A 20,470-nucleotide genomic window follows, 5' to 3' on the forward strand; every position below is an offset into this window, starting at 1 on the left:
TTTCAATTATTTTTTAAAAGATTCCACAGGTTTTTTTTTTAATCTTGGACAGTACATTAAATGTGTAATGCAAATATGGTAAGTGTACCCAAACTTTTGGTTTGTAGTTTATATAATTTTTTAGTAGTAAAATTTTGAATAATATGTCGTTCGATTAATAGTCATATGTTATCAAAATTCTGTACTGTTATCATTCTGTACATTTTCGTTCGACGTCTTCAATCAATAATGTAAAATATCGATTATTTCAGAATGTTGAATTTAGCGACTTTATATAGTTCATGTTTACTATCATTCTATCTTTTTCTTACACGTACATTCATTGATATCAATGTAAAGTATGTATGTGTTTCGCGCGGAATTTGTTTTAATTCTATAAGATTAGAATTAAATTCATTCGGAATTCATTAGGATTTTGTATTTTTGTGTTCGAATTTTAAAAATTTGTAGTTGCATAAACGAAGACGAAAGTTTCCATTTTCTTTCTCTTTTATTTTTGCAGTGTTAATGGTGACTCGTGATACGACGAAGTTGATGTTCTATTATTTTCTACGCATGACACGTTATCACATAATGTTTACTAGACACAAACCGATGAATAATCTCTTTCGTGTTGTTAGAGTTTCCATTTATTCTTTGAATCACATACCTTCTTTATGTTACTTCGTAAATATCTCTTACATCAGCAAATCTATAGGAATTGTTTAAACTCTCACATTTAATATTTAAAATCTATTCTACAATATTTATTAACGAGAGTAATGAGTAAATGTGTTAGATGTTTCGTGACTTGAGTTAGAAATTATTTATCGGAGGTTTAATACTTTTTTTTTAACAACATTAATTAATAATTCATATATTGAAACGAATCTTAATATTTTCTAATTTTATTATTAATCCAATTTAGATTTTATATTTTATTTTTAGTTTCTCAGTAAAAGGAATTTTGGGACACCCTGTATTATGCAATAAGTGGTGTGTCATAATCTTTAGAAGAAATATTGCTTCGTTATATTTACCTCTTTCTCTATCTCAAACTTTCTTTAATTTCAATTTGAAAGGTCACGAACGGGATTTTCGCGAGAGCTAGTACGGTCATGTATAATACGCGCGTGTGTGTATATATATATATATATATAATTATACAGATAGGTATAAACACACACAGATACGTATGTAAGTTGCATGTAAATCGGTCGAGCTGACGGACGGGTGAAGGCCGTTTCATAGTGAAAGGCAAACCGTCGGCTTCATTCGTTAATATAATACCATCGAAACACCATGGCGAATCAACGATGCGGGAAAAAGGTACGGGATTATCATCGTGTTCGTTAACTTCCTATAACAACATTAATTTCCGGAATGTTTTTGCTATTGCAGTTGCTTCAGTAATCCCCTTCGATTAATTAACAAATGGAATCCTTTTGTTTCGAATCTTCTTTTATTGCCAGCCATGCTCGTGTGATTTTGACTCATCGACTCTATTGTTAATCATTATTTTCATAATTATCCTCCAAGTTATCTCATTTAACACCGATATTTTGTGTTAACCTGTTTTTGCGTTAACCTGGCACAACGAGAATATTGTGCAATCGGTCAACATGATTGCGTTTGAAATTGATTTCGATTTGAAATAAAATGGTGGTGAAATGGAGATAGAAAATATTTAATAAATTATTCGACGAATTAGTTAAATAATGTTTTTTGTTTTTTGGAAAGTATAGAGTCGATTAAAGGTTTCTAAATGATTTAAAAACAATTAATTTCTTTTGTTTTTAATTTTTAGGCAAACTTGTTTAAGATTGAAAAATATAAATCTAATAAGAAACTTAAAAAGGATTGATTGATTTTTAAAAATTCATTAGGAATTTTAGTAACTATCCTAACATTCAATCCATTCATATCCAAACATCCAAATATTCAATTATCTCTTCATTCATTTATATTTCTAATTTATGTAATGAATCTCATTCGTTCGTAATTTTAGAACTTTTTATTTGATGATTTTAATACCTATGAGAAACAATTGAAATTGTAAGTAAAATTATAAGGAAAATATTTATCTTAAAGATCACGTCAATGAGATAAATGGTTGGAGTTGTTTCGTGCGTCTAACGTTTGCACGTCAGAGTTTTAGTTAAAATTATTTCTGCACATCGTACGTCAAGTTTTATATGTCGTTCCTCGAACTTATGTTCACTGTATATATTCGTCATTATAGTTTTATATTATATTCGTCATTATTATTAGTATTAGTATTATAGTTCTTTTTAGATGTCTTTAATCAAACATAAATGTATTCCGCGTACGATATCGCGTATTAGATTTCAATTGTACCTTTCACCACCCCTCCCAACAAACAAATATTCCAAATTTTCAAGACGTTGCAACAACAGTAATAACAAAGAGAATAACATTTGTGTATTGTTAACTTTTCGTGGGATGTTTAATACAGGAAGCCGCTTATGTATTCGTCAAGGAGGCAAATTCGAGAAGTCTGTGTTCGTTAAAACGCGAACGAATATTGGCGGTTGGCGACCCACGTTCACTTTCATCGGAGATAATAGCGGAAGGAGTTGAGTGTTCCCGTAAATTTAACGAAGCGACTATTTTCTTTTTATGTCTCTAACATCAATGCGGTGAGTACAGAAATAATACTTCAGTTATTTTTACTAGTTTTCTTATTTTACATTTTTAATTATATTCACGCTATCGGTTAAAATTATTTGATCAAGTAGAACAATTATAAAATGTTTAGAATAAATAAATGAAATAAATTACTAGCCGTATTTATTTTCGTGCTAAAATGGACAAACATACATCGATTTTATTAGAAACAATTTACTGCAAAATGGAGATAAAAGATTTATAGAATGATTAGAAAATATTTCAATCTTGTCGAAGCTTCATTGAAATAGCCATTTCACAAGAGAAATATTATGAATCTTTTAGTCAACTTTCTATTATTTTGTGAATGATGGTAAAATCATTTTAACTAGTAGTGTATATTATATTACGATTTATAAAAATGAAAAAAAATTGATTTTGTCATTTATTTTATAATATAAATAATTGTAATATAAAATAAGTCATAAAATCAAATTTGTTATTTTTTTATTCATAATTAATTCACTTTTGTAATATGCCAATAATTATTAGCATATTTACATGACGTTTGTGAAAATAAGCGTTAAGATATATTCAATATTAATTTTATACGAGTATGTATGTGTGCACATATATCGTAGTTCAAAAATAAATAAATAGATATGTACAGATAAATTACGAGTTTACTTTCATATCAGTGATAAGTTAATACTAAAGTAAAAAATATTGTTGAACTTTTGATCAAGTCAATAATCTCATAAGATTTTATATAAGATGCTAAACGAATGAATCAAATTAGCTGATGTAAATCAGGAAGAACAATTGACGATTCTTCTTTCATTCACTTAACATTCAATGAGAATAAGATCGTGAAGAAGAGTCAGCAGGATTCTATTTAAACTTTTAAGACGACCATACCTAGTGTACTTTTTCAAGTAAATATGTAATATGTAATATATTTATAATTCAGTTAATTCACGAAAGCAACGTAAGTAGTGTTTAAATACTTATTCAATTACTTTCAAATTGCTATCGAATTTCAAATCGATAATCGGTCATTAATCGGATTACACATGCAATCAAGTATGTAAAAATATTCATGCCTTAAGATCAAACATGAGTAATGATCTTGAAATGTAAATTAAAGTGACTCAAAGAAATAATATTTACACAAACATGTATTTTCTTTAGAAATATCCCTATCGAGCGTTGGCCTCGATGATGCTGACTAGTTTGACGTAAGTGCAAACGTAAGTAACATGTAGCCTGTCTGTGCGTGCGCATATGAATGTTCAATAGTAAAAATTTATTTTCTCTGATTGATAAGTGACTCTTGACCAGTAATTAATTACATACTGACAATTGATAATAGATATGGCAAACCAACAATTAAAAAAAAGGAACTCGCGATGAAATGTTTGCTTTCGTTCTCGTGACGGTCATGAGTCTCGATTAATTAATTAATAGTAGAGTTCTGATTTAAATGGGAGTTTAGTGATTTGTAATTAATATATATTAATTATTATATTATTCGATATATATTATTTTAATAATAATATAAATAAATTAATATAAAAGAATAAATAAAAGTAAATAAATAAAAATAAATAATAGTAATAATAATATTGTTCGATATATTCGTGGGTTGGTTGAAAAGTCTTAAGACTCGACAAATCAAACTTTTATTTAAAAAAAAAAAACAAATTAAAGTTAGTTTGACCGAAAAAATATGATTTCTATGTTTCACTCATGATTTTTCAACCTATCTTCATGTATATATTGAAATTTAAATTTAATTTCATTTTTAGAGAAAAAGAAAGAAATTAATTAATTTGATACTAAGTTGAATGCACAATTAATTATATGTGTCATGGTTTCTAATCAGACTAACCATTAAATGTTTTGCTTCGTATGGCGTTTAGGTCATTAGAATGTTTTATAGTTATAAACCGTGAATAAAAAGTTTTAAGTAAAAGTTACTTAATGTATGTCCTATCACGTGTTTTAAAATAATAGGTATAATATATACGTTTAGAAAAAAGTATCATTTACTTACTTAACATTTGAAGTCCAAACATTACGAGAAAGCCAACGAGGATTGATAAATATTGACGAAGCCCCGTACGATGTTCTTGTAAAATTTCGAAGAAAACAACGTAGAGAAGCGTCCCAGATGCAAGACCCTGTCAAATTAAATGAAAAGATATTTATATAATGTTCATACTATTTTCGAAATTAGAATTTTTCATAAGTATTAATTAAAAAAAATATAAATAATACAAAAAAATCATTATAAACAAATATAGGCAGGGCTAAAAATTTTCAGGCGAGTCAACAATATTTTGAGCGATTTTAAAAATAATTTACTATTCTTTTAATACTTTTTAGAATAATTTTTGTTTAAATAGTAAAACTATAAACTTAAATTGTAGCGTCAAGCTTAATTACAAGCTTACAAGTGGTCATAGAAACAAATCATTGATTTTTAAAGTTACTTATTGCTAGAAAATTATTGATCTAGTTAGAGATTTTTTGTTCAATCTGTACAATGTAACTTTCAAACGTGTAATTATAGATTAGAACGAACCTGTAAAATTACAGCCAGAGGTCCACTAGCAGCTGCACTTTCTCCACCAACGAGTATCATTCCTATTCCAATGCCTAAGGGCGAGACTATAGCGAATGTGCAAACATAAATTATCGATAAGTAACGTCGTGTTTTAGCTGCAGTTAATTCAACACCGATGCAAAATGCTATAACAAATTTGTGTGCTGCTACTGCAGCAAACATGTACCTGAAAGAAACAATAAAAAAATTAATATTAAATATATTTTTATCTACGTAGATACAAGAGGGTGGGTTGAAAAGTCTTTAACCTATTCTTTTATAATCATTCCAAAATTATTTCATGTTAAAATGAAAACTTTTTATCATTAAATAAATTAACCTATCTATATATTTACTATTTCGTGTAATTTATATTTTATAGAATGCGTATATGTGTTCAAATTTTGATATCTTAAAAATTAGGTTCATAATTCAATCATTGTAATTAATTATACAATTTAGAGTTCGTAATATTGTATCATAGTATTTTGTAACCTTAATTTTCTTTTTTATAGAATATGCACATGAAGTTTTGATATTTCAAGAATTACGTCAGTTTTAATTACGATTTTAACGATGTGTTAATTAAGAAAAAAATTGCTAAATTTGTTATGTATTATCGTTAATTACGAGTTAGAAATCATCGAAGCATGACTATGTAGTCATGATTTACAAAATTTATTTCTTGATCATATTTACCACACATAGCTTGCACTACTTTCTAAACCAATAGCCAGACCTTCAAATAGTTCATGCACGGATAAACCAAGTACTATCAGTAATCCACGAAGAGAACTTATCACAAAGTCATCTTCGATATCCATTATCTCAGGTATATGATGAGAATGACCATGACCATTTCTGCATAACAGAAGTAACCAATTGAATTTGCATCTTTATTTGTAGTTCTTTTGTATTATTTTCTTTTAGGATGCTTTTGTATTATTTTGTTTATATAGGATAAAGTTCTAAATTATTTATAGAATTGTTAAGTGAAAATAAACTATTGTAATTATATATAAATATAGAAATATAATAGGTGAGGAAAAAAGAAACTTACGCATGTGAATGGCCGTTCGTGACCGTTTGACCATCTTCTACGAGTTCGTTTGTGCTACGATTCACGTCCTTTTTAATATTTTGTTCTTTTTTCGATTTTCGATTTCTTAAATGTGTATGAACAGATTCTTCGACCAGGTACATAATGAAGAATCTATGAAGTATTTAAATATTAGTATTTTTGCAAACTATTATATTCAAATAAAAAATATAACATTTAGTAAAATATTAAGTAAAGAATGAATTCGAAGTTTCTACTTGGATATAAAATTTTTAAATAATTTTAAAAATCAATTATTTTTATATTAAACTTTTTTTAATTTGGTTTGTGTGTTTGTATAAATAGAACAAACATTAGCCTCAAAAACAATAATTAATTTTAAAAAGTCATCTAATAACTTTTGACTCATCTTACGTAATAAATAAAAATATTAAATACTAATAAGAAACATATAAATATTTATTATATGTTTGGCTTTCTCGTAGAATCAATTTTAGAATTATATTTAATTTGAACAAATTGAAATATAAAATTTTGTATTATCAGTCTCATTTACAATGATTTATGTAAATACAACTAGTCATGAATTACTTTGACGGATCGTAACATACCCACAACACGTTAACATCTCAGCCAATGAGAATTTAAGATTTGGTAATTTCCCCGTTGACATGAGATTCTCTACACCTTCGGAGACTTCCGGTATCATATGAAGAAACGTTGTACAGAAAAGTATACCTCCACCAAAACCAAGAAGTAAACCCACCACTTGCGTTGACCTATGAACATTATAAATTAAATGAATAATAATTTAAAAAAAAATCATTGATATTTGAACCGTTTATTATAAAATTGATGTATATAAGTCCATTTAAAAAATAAATTGAGAAAATACAATTCTAATGTTTTAATTATAATTAAGAAAAATTATGTTTTTTTAATTTCTTTTTAAATGGATTTACATCGTTTTTATAATAAACGGTCATTTTAATACAAGATAGATCAAAAGTTCTTAGGTAATTTTAAAAATCAATTACTTTTTTTCGACATTTTTTTAAAACAAATTTTTTTCTCTTCACATTCTAAAAATAGTCTTTGGGACTTTCGACCTATTTACAAAGTGTTACTTAACCCGATATGGGCATCGTGGATCTTACTATGTTTGAATAACTATTTTAATTTTTAAATTAAAGTTATAAATAGCAAAATAAACGATTAAATAAAATTAAGAAATCCTAAAATGTACTAATAAATTTTTTTCAGATTTTTTAAATAACAATAATATTGAAAAATCCTACCCGTGTGGTGTTAGTGAAATCTACTATCCCGATGGAGAGTTAACAAATTAAAATCTTTAATTATGTAATAACAGATAAATTAAGATATTTTTATTCAATAAATGGTAACGTGTCTTTAACTTTGCATTGATAAAAATATCTGCAAAACGATCGTTATTATATTTTTTATCATTTTCTATTTTTTTTTGGATAAAATTGTTATGCAAGATATTAGATATATATCTGATAAATCCACCATTTATACGAATACAATATCATATTAAACATATTAATTTTCTTTTGAACTTACACGATTGTAAAAAATTTACTCACATTTTATGACGATCGAAAAAAGTGATTTTAATAAATGATAAGAAAGAAAACAAGTTATCTCATAAGACGATTTGATTTGACCATTTCAACCATTTAGCTAATTGCATTGGAAATATTCCCATGATAGTACTGACAGAACATAAAACTATCATAGTTACTGCTTTAGCTATTAATACTTTTTGAGTATCTACATCACTTGGATCGTGATCATGATCATGATCATGATCATGATCGTGACCATGATAAAATTCTGCCATTTTTACGGATAATCCTTAAATTTTCCTTATAGTAATGTCCCTCTTTTCAATGAGAATATTGTTGCTGTAAAAAAATATACAAAAAATATATTGTATTGATTATTTATGAAATTTGTCTGTAAATTTTTAATTAAATTATCGGTATACTTATTTATTTCTTATGTTAGTATGTTAAGAATTTAAGAAGAGTCATACTTCAGAATATGAACTTGTAATTTTACGACCTATCGAAAATTTTATTTGTCCAGATTATTTCTCGCTAGCGTTTTATCGTAGGCTACTCTACGTCGACAAAACTAAACTGTGTATAATATTTCTCGCGAGTGCTGTCAGGACCATAACGTGTCTAATCTTTATCTGTAACTTAATAACAATGTCTTGTCCGCCACATTTTTAATGTCTGGACTAAGAAGAATGCTTCATTACATGTTTTCATAATAGAATTTAAGTATCCTAATTACGAGGATGGTATACAAAAATATTTTATTGTTAATATTTCTGTTCGAATTATATTTTATTTCGTAGGAATGATTTTCTTTCGTTTTTGTTTTATTCGACAAAATAAGATGGCCGATCACGGCGATCAGAACAAGTAGGAGAAATTAATTTTTTTAATTTATGTTAATTCATTTATGAAATATTTTATGATATCGAATTTTTTTTTCGTTTAAAAAAATCTTTTCGGTAATATTCCAAGATAAAAATTTGAATTTAATTATATCAAATAAATCGTGATTATTTTTTCGCGATTACTCTTTGATACAAACTTTTAATACGCTCTTTTGATTTTATCGGAAATGCTTAATATCCGCTTATGAAAGATTAGTACGAAATGGGGAGATATTAGAGATTAACATTATTTAGTTAATACGTTGACTGTCAATTACGTATACTAGATAATTCGTCGTTTGCGTTATTGCCTAGAACGTCAACTACGAGTTTTATTTCGTAATTTATTTAATAATATAATATGATTAAGTTAAATTGGCTTTTAATACTGGAATCCTGAAAAGTACCGTGTTAAATCAATGAGAAACATTAAATATCAATCTATTCACTTACGTCATATTATTAAGAACCAAAGAATTGTTATGTGCAATTGTAAAATTACGAAATTATTTGCTCGTAGTAGGAAATTTTTGTGTATAGTATCAATAATAATAACAGTTTCTTACGTTGGCTTGATAAAATTAGTTACGACCTTTGCAAAGATGTTTCAATTTTATTTTAAGTTCAAAATTTCAACGTCAAAAAACATCGGTAATAATAAAAAAAAAAAAAGAAAAATAATCCTATTTTAATAATTTTTTAAAAGAAAAATGAAAAATCAAATATTTTTGTCACATATTTTAGGAAATGTTTATCGAGAAAAAAATATTCAAATAAAGTAAATTAAATAAAAAGAATGAAATTTGTAAAAAACGAAAGCTACTACTTTGTGTCAAAAATTTTACGAAACACGAGTCAAGAAAAAAGAAATAAAAATAAATTATATTAACAAAAAGAAAAAAGAAAATTGTTTAAAAAATAAAAGTAACTTCTTTGTGTGAAAAATTATATAAAATATTTTGCAAGGAATAAAATTATGATCTGTGTGAAAAATCTCGAAAAAATACATTGCAACAATAGTACATATTATACGTACATTGTAACAATTAGAAATCCGATAGAATTTTCTCTCTCTTTCTTCTTATTTTCTTTCTTATCTTCGTTTTCACTTTTTACAAGTAGCACGCCTTGCTATTCTACGCCACTGAACTTTTATACAATGTTTAATATCTACGTACGATTTTGAGTAGAATCATATATATGTTTAACTACTTGTTAGTTCTGAGAGGGGTAACATACTAAACGAGTAACGTTTTACAATCAACGGTATATATATGTACGATATTCACTTTGATATATCGTCTTACGTGATCCTCACAATCGGTTTCTAAATCGTCGTCAACGTCGTCATTTTCATCATCGTCATAGTCGCCGTCGTTGTCGTCAACGCTTGATCACGATAACAGTCACTTCCCTTTCTCCCCTGAATAGAAACGTGGTTGGTCTGCTTTCAGGAGCTATCACACGTACACAACATCGTTTAGAATGTTTGTCTCTTTATATAAGCTTCCAAGGTATTAAATATATATATATGTATGTATTACTATATAGATATATATATATATCTGTGCGCGTGCGAGCGTGAGTGTGTAGAAGCATATACAAATACATACAAACTCGAATAAAATTTTTCAAGTACTACGGAGCACTGATAGCGAAAGTATAAATAAAAAATATATAATATAAAAATATATATAGCAAATAAAAAACAAGAATACAAAGAAGGTAGGAAACAAAATAATAAAAATGCAAGATAGTCACATGTTTTTTTCTAAGCACTTATTAAGAAAAATAAGGATTAAAAAAAAATTTGTTAAGAAATAAAAATTTTTTCCTTGTGTCAAAAATTTTACAAGATGTTGCTTAAGAAAAAGAAAAATTAAAATCATATGTTATAAATGAAATTAAATAAAAAGGAAGAAAACTTTATAAAATCTACTATATGTGCAATCGTTCTTATACTTACAATTAATCATCGGCAATTAATGTTTGTTATTTTTGCGTATTTCAAAATATATATGCATGAGACGGTGATCGTGAAAAAACGGTCTGTCTTTTATTTTTTATTTTCATATACAATTTGACACGTTTCGGTTTGAATGATTTAAAAATTATTTTTTTTTAACGACAAGTACAGATAAAAATTAAACGTGTAAATTTATTCTTGAAAATGAACTATTAATTCTATAATACGTAATATGCAAATTTTATTTTAAGGATTGCATCTAACGTAAAAATATTTTTTTTTAACATTTCAAACAACTTAGATCATTTTTATAATCACCGATTCGTATCTTAAGTGTTTTATTGTGTTGTAAAAATGAGAAAAAGGAGGAAAAGAAATAAAGAAATGAGTAATTAAATCGCAAAAACATCAAGATTCTAATCATAAGTTATTTTTGTGCTTTGATGATCTGCTCGATGTTTCGATACTTGACTTTGCGCGCGCACGCGCGCATATCTGTCTCACGTAATTTTTTTTCAATTAATTTATTACATCCGGTTGAATATTCGAAACGACTGAGATCTCTCAAACAAATTCAATTGCGATCCTTTCACAAAAGTGAATCATAGAATTTACGCTACCGGCATAAAGTTTGAAATCATTTCCCGATTTCTATAAAAATCGAAATCATCTGTCGTTACTATAATATATTAAATATCATTTTGATGAATTATGTGTTAAGAGATTCTTACCATCCTTTTATGTACCTATTACTCTTGTATTGTTTTTACATTTACAATTATTTTAAGGTAAAGCTCAGAATCAATTTTCCTATTGGGGAGACATCATCTTTGGCAACTTTTATGAGAAGCACAGAAAAATACTCGTTCTTTGATAGAAAAGAAATAATACAAAATGTAAAACATACGAGTCATAAGTTTTTTTCTTTGCAACTAAATCTACCTCGATTACGCTAAAGCAGTGATGCACAACCCTTTAATTATAAAAAAAAATAAATTTTAGTTAAAAAGTTATTAGGACGTTTGTGTTGTTGGGCATATTGATGTTCCAATTGTTATACATGTGGCTCAAGGGTCGCAGGTTGTGCTTCAATGCTTTAAAGTCATTCATTTATATTTTTACAAATATCCGATTTTTTGGAGACTTTTTGTCGGTAGTTTATGTATATATGTATATATATAGCCATTAAATAAATCACGCGTGCATAAATGGATGTCCCCGTAGAATGGCAAGTAGCAGTAGATTCAATTAAGGTTTCTAATCTCCATGACTATTACACAAGAAGCAATTGATATTGATCCGATAAGAATAATTTATTCTTTTATAATTCGTAGAACGTTATTAAATAATTTCGTATATGATATGGATACTAAAAAATGATTATTATTAATAACATATGCGTGATCGTTTGTTAGGCATACTTAATTTTTTTCAAAATTTTATTTGGTTAATATTTTATTAAAAGTTATTCGAAATATTATACATATTACAAGATTAAAAAAAGTTGGTTTAAAATATTAAAAGATTTATTGATTATATTGGTAAAGTATTAATTGATTTTTTAAATTAGCTGGAAAATTTTGATTTAATTTTTATATAAAATATTTGTATAAAATTATCACGACCGATTAAAATTCATAGTTATTGGAAATACTAATATATATAAAATTAGTATTTAATTATGATCGTTATATATGAAAATAGATGATTAATTTTCTATTAAAATGCAAATCATTTGAACTTAAGTTCAAAAGAAGTTTTTACTCATGTATTTTTCGAATAGATTTCAAAAAAAATAAACCCAAGTAAAAAACAGAAAATGAAAATAAAGAGCCACAAGTAAGAAGGATTAAAATGTGAAATCATTGCTCCACAGGATGTTAGATTCTCTACCTTTTGAAATGTAAATGTTTCTCTGCTATCTAACGAAATGACGTCAGTTAATGGCACGTCCATTGAATTCGCAGAACAAATCGTTGTGATACATGCGAAGGTTCAAATGGGATGAAAGAAGCAGCCTTCGATAATTCTGCAATACCGATACCATAGAGAATTCGAACGTAGTGAAAGTAAGTATTCGATAACATTCTGTACATGCCTTTAATAGGAGAACAACAAAAAATTTACCAAGAGAGAAAGAAAGAAAAAGAGAGAAGAAAATTACTTTTGTATAATCCAAAATAAACTCGATGATATCCACCCATGTATCTACGAATTTTACAATAAATCGAGACGAAAAAAATGTCCTCATTGAAAAGTACGCATATTCATTCTGCAAATGTTCTTTTTAATCATTATTCTTACGTTAGCACAGCTGGTTCCGCGTATTCTGTCAACTTTTTGAAATTTATTTATGCTCAACACTTTCCTCTAACAATAAGACTATTAATATTATACACACAACATTTCTCGAACCTAAAACACACCTGAGGCGATTGCGCATGTTGAAATTTTTCTTTTTTTCTTTTTTTACCTTTATTTCTTTATCTTTTCTTTATCATATTCGATATGTATCTATAGCAGTGTTTCTCAAACTTTTTCAAACTTCATGTACTCCCTCTACGCGTAAATTAAATTATAGTTATAGCATATAATTATGATAATTAAATAAAATATTTATATTTGTGTATATATACATTTTGTTTTTTATATTAATTATTAGGGCTTCTTAAATTTTTCCAATTTACCCAAGCAAATATTTTTAGGTATACGAATTAAAACATTTACTGATAATAGCTATTAGAACATTTGATTTGGTACACGTACGAATATAATTTGACCAGATATGAAAGAAAACTCAAGTATTCGTTCTAGCGTACACATACTACTAATATGCGTCTAGGAATTTATTAGATTTGCTAAAATTCTTCCAACTCTTTGTAGGGTCATCAGGGTTGCGACCCACACTTCGAGAAGCCCTGTTATCAAGTATATATATTAAATGTGTTCATAATGCAAAGTGCGCCCTCAATAAAATTTGACCAATATTTTGGTTTTTTTAAATATAAATACTAACCATTTTAAATATCACATTTTAAGAAACACTGATCTTTAATCAACCAAATTCTATGAATTAATTCAAATCATTTTGCAACAACAAATAATATTGTTACTCGGAAGTATTAAAGAGATAACATTGTTCAGCGATGAATTAAATACTCATCTATTTATATTCAAATATATTCTCTTTTAATTTCTTTATTTTTTTTCTTGAAAAACATAAAATTTGTATTAAAAGGATAAATTTTTTAAATTACGTAAAAGATTCTATTCAACTTATGTTAATCAAAATGACGTGAGTAGATAATTATTCAATGTTATCTATAGTAGTTTGAAATCATTTGAAAAATAAAAGGAAAATTTGCTTTTGTTACCATCTAAATTTTGTTCTTCTTTTTCTTTTCTTTCGTATTACCGATTTCAAATGCGTAAAATAAAAAGAAACTTTCATTAGGATGCGATGTCGTATTTGCGAAGAAGGCATATATGGATATATGTACGTAAAAACCAAGTTTAGTATTACTATCTGGAATTGTGCTATGTTTCTTTATACTTATTTTTCTATTTTTTTTCTTTTCTTTTGTCTTTTTCATTGAGGTATATTTACTTTCGTATGATAACAGAAAAGTGTTATCGTTATATGACTTAACGACTCTCATATTCGAACTTTTTTCGTTTTTTTACTTTCTTTCTTTGTTTCATTCTCGTGCATCGTTTTTGTTTATAAAATAACAACAAAAATAAAAATATATTTATTCTATATTTGTGATTATTATTATAATACACTTTATAGTATATATTATATAATGTAGTATAAAAAATATGTGTATTTATATACAGAATGGTTCAAATGTCTTTAACTTTGTAATTTTATAATTTGAAACTAAAAAAATTCGTTTATAAAGTATCGAACAAAAGAAATCGATTTTTCAAATCACTTGGAAATATTTTCTCTACTTTGTAAGTATAAATTATTCATTTACTAAATTAAAAATAATTTTTCTAATATATTGTCATGAATATTTTAATCTTTTTCTTTTTACAGAAATCGATGCTTTCATTTTATTGTTTTATGTTTAATTATTAATATTTATCATTGTATTAGTTATACTTAAAATTATTATGCATCTATTATCTATATTGCCAACGAACAATTATAATAAATGCTGCCAGCTTTTTTCTAATAATACTTATTGATATTTCTAATGTTGTATTATTATTAGATTACTAAGTATAGGTCTAGTTATGCATATTATCATATCATTTTTGTTTCTTCCATTTAAATGTATTTATACAAGCATTTTTTGTTAATTGAAAATATTTCCAATGTTTTTTAATTTATGTGTATTTATTGAGAAGAATAAAAAATGTATGCTCTTGTGAATGCTACTAAGCATCCTGAATTAAAATGAAAAATACATAAAATGACGTATTATCAAATCTCTCATCGCAATCGATTTTTATTAATTATCGACAAATTTGTGAACAATATCTATCATTAAAAAAAAAACATGGAAACGGATGGGAAATTTTAATAATATTCGGTATTAGTAGGAACTTACTGAAAATTTATCAATAATTTTTTTGGAAATATAATAAAGATTAAAAATATCTGTGAGTGATAAAAAAAAGAAAAAGCATGTACAAAAAATTTCTAAACAATTTCAAAAGTTTTCGAAGTTTTTAGGCTTATAGTTTAACGATCCGTGACAAACAAGTAGCCTAAAAAATTTCGAAAAACGTAATGAATCATATTAATTAGCTTGGAATTTTTGACACGCCCTGTACTACAAATAAAACGTATGAACGATCAAAGGTAACATTGTGAAAAATGATAATACGTATAAAATATAGGAAATGATATACAATATGTTTGCTTTCTTTCAAAAAGTGCAAACAACATTTTAACAAGGTAACGAAGAATCGGCACGTGCAAATTTGACGCATAATTTCGAGGATGCGATAAGTATACATAATTACGTATATCGTGAGTGTCACAATTTGTTTGCTTTTGGTTTAAAAAAAGAAATATCTTTGATCTCCAGAAAGAAAAACAAAAAAAGTATTTCCTCAAACAACGAGTTCAGTTTATCCAAAATTCTTTTGTATGATCAAAATATACGAACATGTATACTTAAATATTTGATGAGATTGAATTAAACGAGAGATCACACTCATAAACAACCACATACATCCAGAAAAATAAATAGATATTTTGATATTAAAACGTATTTTCGATTGACAAGCAAAGTGTTGACTAAACTTTACACACAACAACATAAATGCAAATTGATCACTTACATGTATCATAAATCACTGTAGCGATGATGGTAGCAGCAGTAGTAACAGAAGAAGAATAAGAATAAGTAGACACACGCACAAACACAAATGATAATAATCGTATATTTATAATTCCATTAATAAGACTATCAGCGATGACCAATGTCAACAATAGTGCAAATAAAAGTGTAACAGGAGAGACAATTAAAATTTTGAAGATTATTGACCTATTTCTTATAAATCGAGAATTACAAATGTATTATATTTCTACTCGTATTAATGGCAAATGATCTTTAAAGCAATAAATATATACAACACGGATAAATCACGAAATCAACCGACGCTGACGAGATCGAGAGACGAAGTAAACGCTTACACGTCGTCTTGTGTATGCTTGCTTGACGTTCACAACACTCTCGGAGTTCCCAAGATCGGCCGAGGACGACCGGCAACCGGCCTGTTTTAAACTCGTGGATTGCGTCTCTATTCAGTCGTTCTTTTCTCTTCTCTTCTATTTTATTCTTATCGAAAAGAGAAGAGAATATACTAGTCCTCGCGAATAGGTGATAGTTTTGAGTTTGATCGCGTGCAAAAACTCGTATTCTCACGTTTCTTTTTAACGTTAGACAAATCCCTATCCTCCTGGGTCGCCATTTTTTTTCTCCTTCTTTCAACCACCATTAAAAGAGAGGAAAGGTACGGCAGGGGGAAACGGGGAATGGGGGAATGAAGGAAAACAGGGTATTCGGGATTCCCCGGCTCGACGATGATGATCGCCATGCACACGCATTACGTTTGGCTCTAATGTCAGGGAATTTACCACTGCTTTTTCTTCTTCTTTAAGCAGATACGAATATCTTTTTTTTTTTATCTTACTCTCTCTCTCTCTCTCTCTCTCTCTCTCTCTCTCTCTCTCTACTTGAGTAGGTGCAACCCTAGTCACGACTTTCTACGTGACGAAAGCTACCGTGTTTGACGTATGTATGTATAGTATACATACATGTATATGTGTGTATGTTCTGGAAGAGATATTTTTTTTCTTGCTTCTAACTTGATAAGCGTTTTTTTTTTATTGTCTTTGGTATTGGTTTAATATTGTATTAACAATGAGATTTCTCTATACTGTTTAGAAAAAAAAATTATTCTATTTCTTATGGTGGTATAATTGTATGTGTGTGTGTGTATTGTAGTTTAACTATAATTATAATGTTATTAAATTATATTATAGTATATTATTAAGTATAAATATAATTAATATGTATATATTTGTATAGTATCTAATAAATATAATATTATAATTAGTATAATATACAAATACATTTATTTTATGTTACACAAAATAATATAAAATTTTGAAGAAAAAAAAACATATAAATAGATTATGCAAATATCTGTAAGTTTATAAATAATATCGAAGTTTATTTAGAGTTTTATATGAAATCGCAACTAATACGTCGTAAAGTTTAGTTTCAATATTCCTATCGTCAAAGTTTCATCTTAAAACGTTTATTCGATAAAAACTGGTCGGAATTCGGGAGAACTGCTTTTTTAGTATTCTCTTTGCACTTGAACCAACAATCATCTTCCCTTTCACGAGAATACGTTTTTTGGGAAACCGGGTCGATTATCTGCATTATTTTTTTCTTTTCTTCTTTACTTTTTTTTGCGGAACATAACTGCAATCAGAACTTATTTTTTTTGAATTCTCTTATTTATTCGTCATCAATATTTTTTTATTATAAATATTTTTATTGTGACATCGAATAACATAAGACATATATGAATCATGTTGTTTTACGGATTGATCGTTTCTCAAGGACATCCTGATTATGACATCGTTTTCTTTATGATTGTATTTCTTAATGATTCAACTTTGATATTTAAACAATTCAAATATTAGTTGAAAAGAAAGTATTAAATGCAGTAAACCTTTGTTTAATATTTGTCTTAATAGTATAAATATTTGAATTGGAGTAAGGACAGAAATAGTAAATCTATTGTAAGCTTTCATGATTTTCAGATTAGACGAATCATATATAGAATTTTGATTATGAAATACTTTTTGCAAGAATTACCAATTACTTTTTATATTAGGCTAGATAAATCATTAGGATTATCTATCTTATCTTAGCTATATTTTCCTTAGCGTTATTTTCAATAACAAGTGAAAATCGATTGATTTTCAAGATATAACATTTATCGAGATTAGATTATTCGAAATAATCTTGAGATCATCAGATTACATGAGCTACGAAAATTCCTATCTGTAGTATCTAAACACTAATCTTATATATCTATCTATAAAAAAATTTCTTTCACAAATAAATTATTTTGACAATTATTGGAATATTATAGAAAATAATATTGGAGTCATATCAGATTGTTAAATATGAAACATCTGATTATTCCGATTATTGAGAGTTCGAAATTGGACATTTCATACTTATTGACCTAATATTGAAAAATATTATCACCCATCGAATTGCATATACAAAAAAAAATTGTATTATTGTTATTATTATTATTATAATCATAAATATATTTATAAAAATAATAATAATTATTACTTACATATATAATAACATAATAAACTTAAATGATTTGGAATTGTAATTTATTTTCTAAAAAAAAATAAAAACAAACAAACTAATTAAACAGAGTATTAATTATGATTATAAAGAGATGTTTTTTAAATTACGTTTTAAATTTATTAAGATAGTTTAATCATAAGAAATTGTAAAAGATCATAAAATAAAGAAAGACAGAAAGAGATAGATAGATAGATGAATAGATCTACGAGAAACATCCTTTCTCTCGTTAATGGTGTTCGAAGGAAAGGAACATTACCTTTCGAATCGATCTATGTAAAATAAGTATATAAATAAGCATATATGTAAGTACGACGACATTGACCGGGTATCCTGCTTATGCCATTTGTCCTTAACGTACCTGAGAAAGAAAATGAAAATACACATATACTAGATTTATACAATATATAAATATATTTTCCGGAACCTTAGCTTTTGTCAGTCATAGTTACGTGCATTCTTATGCACGCATATCCTATTACGTGTCAAAGGTTAACATTAACTTCGTTGTGATCGCAAACACGTGCTTTTCACTGTAGGTAACACGTGTTTGTTCTCTCTCTTTCTCTCTCTCTTTCTAAAACACACATATATACACATATATAAAACACACGCGTATACTTTTCATCTCCGTTTTCATTCTCATCTTCATTTTCCTTTTTAATCGACATAATAACAGACTAATCTATTTTGAACACTTACACTCGAAAATATTGCTTACAAAGTTCCGTGAACTTCTATTTGTGGAAGGTCTCTGATCTTCGGTTAAACTGAATGTGGAAGTGTTTCGTGTATCTAACGTGAAGTATCCATCAAGTTAATCTGGTTTTTCCTTTTTTTTTATTTCTCTGATTGTTTTTTTTTTTTTTTTGATAGAACAATAAAGTAAATAATATTAGAATATATATATATGCGTGTATGTGTTTGTGTATATTTATTTGTAATTAATATATTTGTAATATATTCTATAGATTTCTGTAGAATATTTTATTATTTATATATATATTAATAATATAATAATAAATACTAAATAAATATTATATATATCTTATTATAGTATTAATAAAAAAATAATAATATTGGAATATTAAATATTATAGTAGATTTAGAATTAGTATAGAATTCTAAAATAATAATGATAGTAATAATAATAATAATAATAATAATAATAATAATAATAATAATAATAATAATAATATATAATAATTATTGTTCTTATACGAGAGAATTTTTATATTTTTGTATAATAAAAAAAAATATATTTTTCCAGGAAATCATAAATGATGTAATAATTTCCGAAGAAATTACCACACCACGATGTGACAAGAGAGAGAGAGGAAAAGAGGGGGAAAAAAATGTAAATAACAACACTAGCAATCTCATTTGATTTATTGAGATACAAAAGCAAACGGTTTCTTAAAAATAACTTTTATTTTTATTTATGCCGTGTGAAATTATTCGTTTAAAGGAAACGCTTAGCCAGCATTTCGATTTCTTTCGTACTTTATGAGATTACTTATGACCGTTGCAAGATAGTTAATCTGTCTCCACTAACGCTTCTTTGCTTTTCTTATTTTTATTGTTTTCCTTTCTATTCTTTTCATTTTTTTTTATTTATAAATGAAACAAATAAACGATAATAAAGATAAATCTCAAGTTATTAAACATTTTCGAATGTAAGATCGAGTAGTGAAAGTAGAAAGTTATTGGATGTTCCAGAATCGTTTAGAACTTTTAGATCTTTCCTTTATTTATATATTTTTTTTTATTAGCAAGAGATTATCGTTAAGGATGTTGTTATAATTAATTGCTCGGAAATATTCTTGAAAATATCGTAAGGTCATTTTCTCACAGTTTTGACTAACTCCTTTTATTTCGCAATTTA

The 20,470-nt window shown here is 26.7% G+C and overlaps 1 long non-coding RNA gene across 1 annotated transcript; it reads left to right on the top strand.

The window, feature by feature from the left end:
- The first annotated feature begins 2,270 nt into the window (after window positions 1-2,270).
- On the top strand, window positions 2,271-19,927 carry LOC122516335. Its single transcript, XR_006303547.1, has 2 exons — window positions 2,271-2,639; window positions 19,856-19,927. It is a non-coding gene; the product is annotated as an uncharacterized LOC122516335 (long non-coding RNA).
- The last annotated feature ends 543 nt before the right edge of the window (window positions 19,928-20,470 follow it).

This window comes from Polistes fuscatus, unplaced genomic scaffold (genome assembly GCF_010416935.1).
Source record: "Polistes fuscatus isolate 324 unplaced genomic scaffold, CU_Pfus_HIC Scaffold2, whole genome shotgun sequence".
NCBI lineage: Eukaryota > Metazoa > Arthropoda > Insecta > Hymenoptera > Vespidae > Polistes > Polistes fuscatus.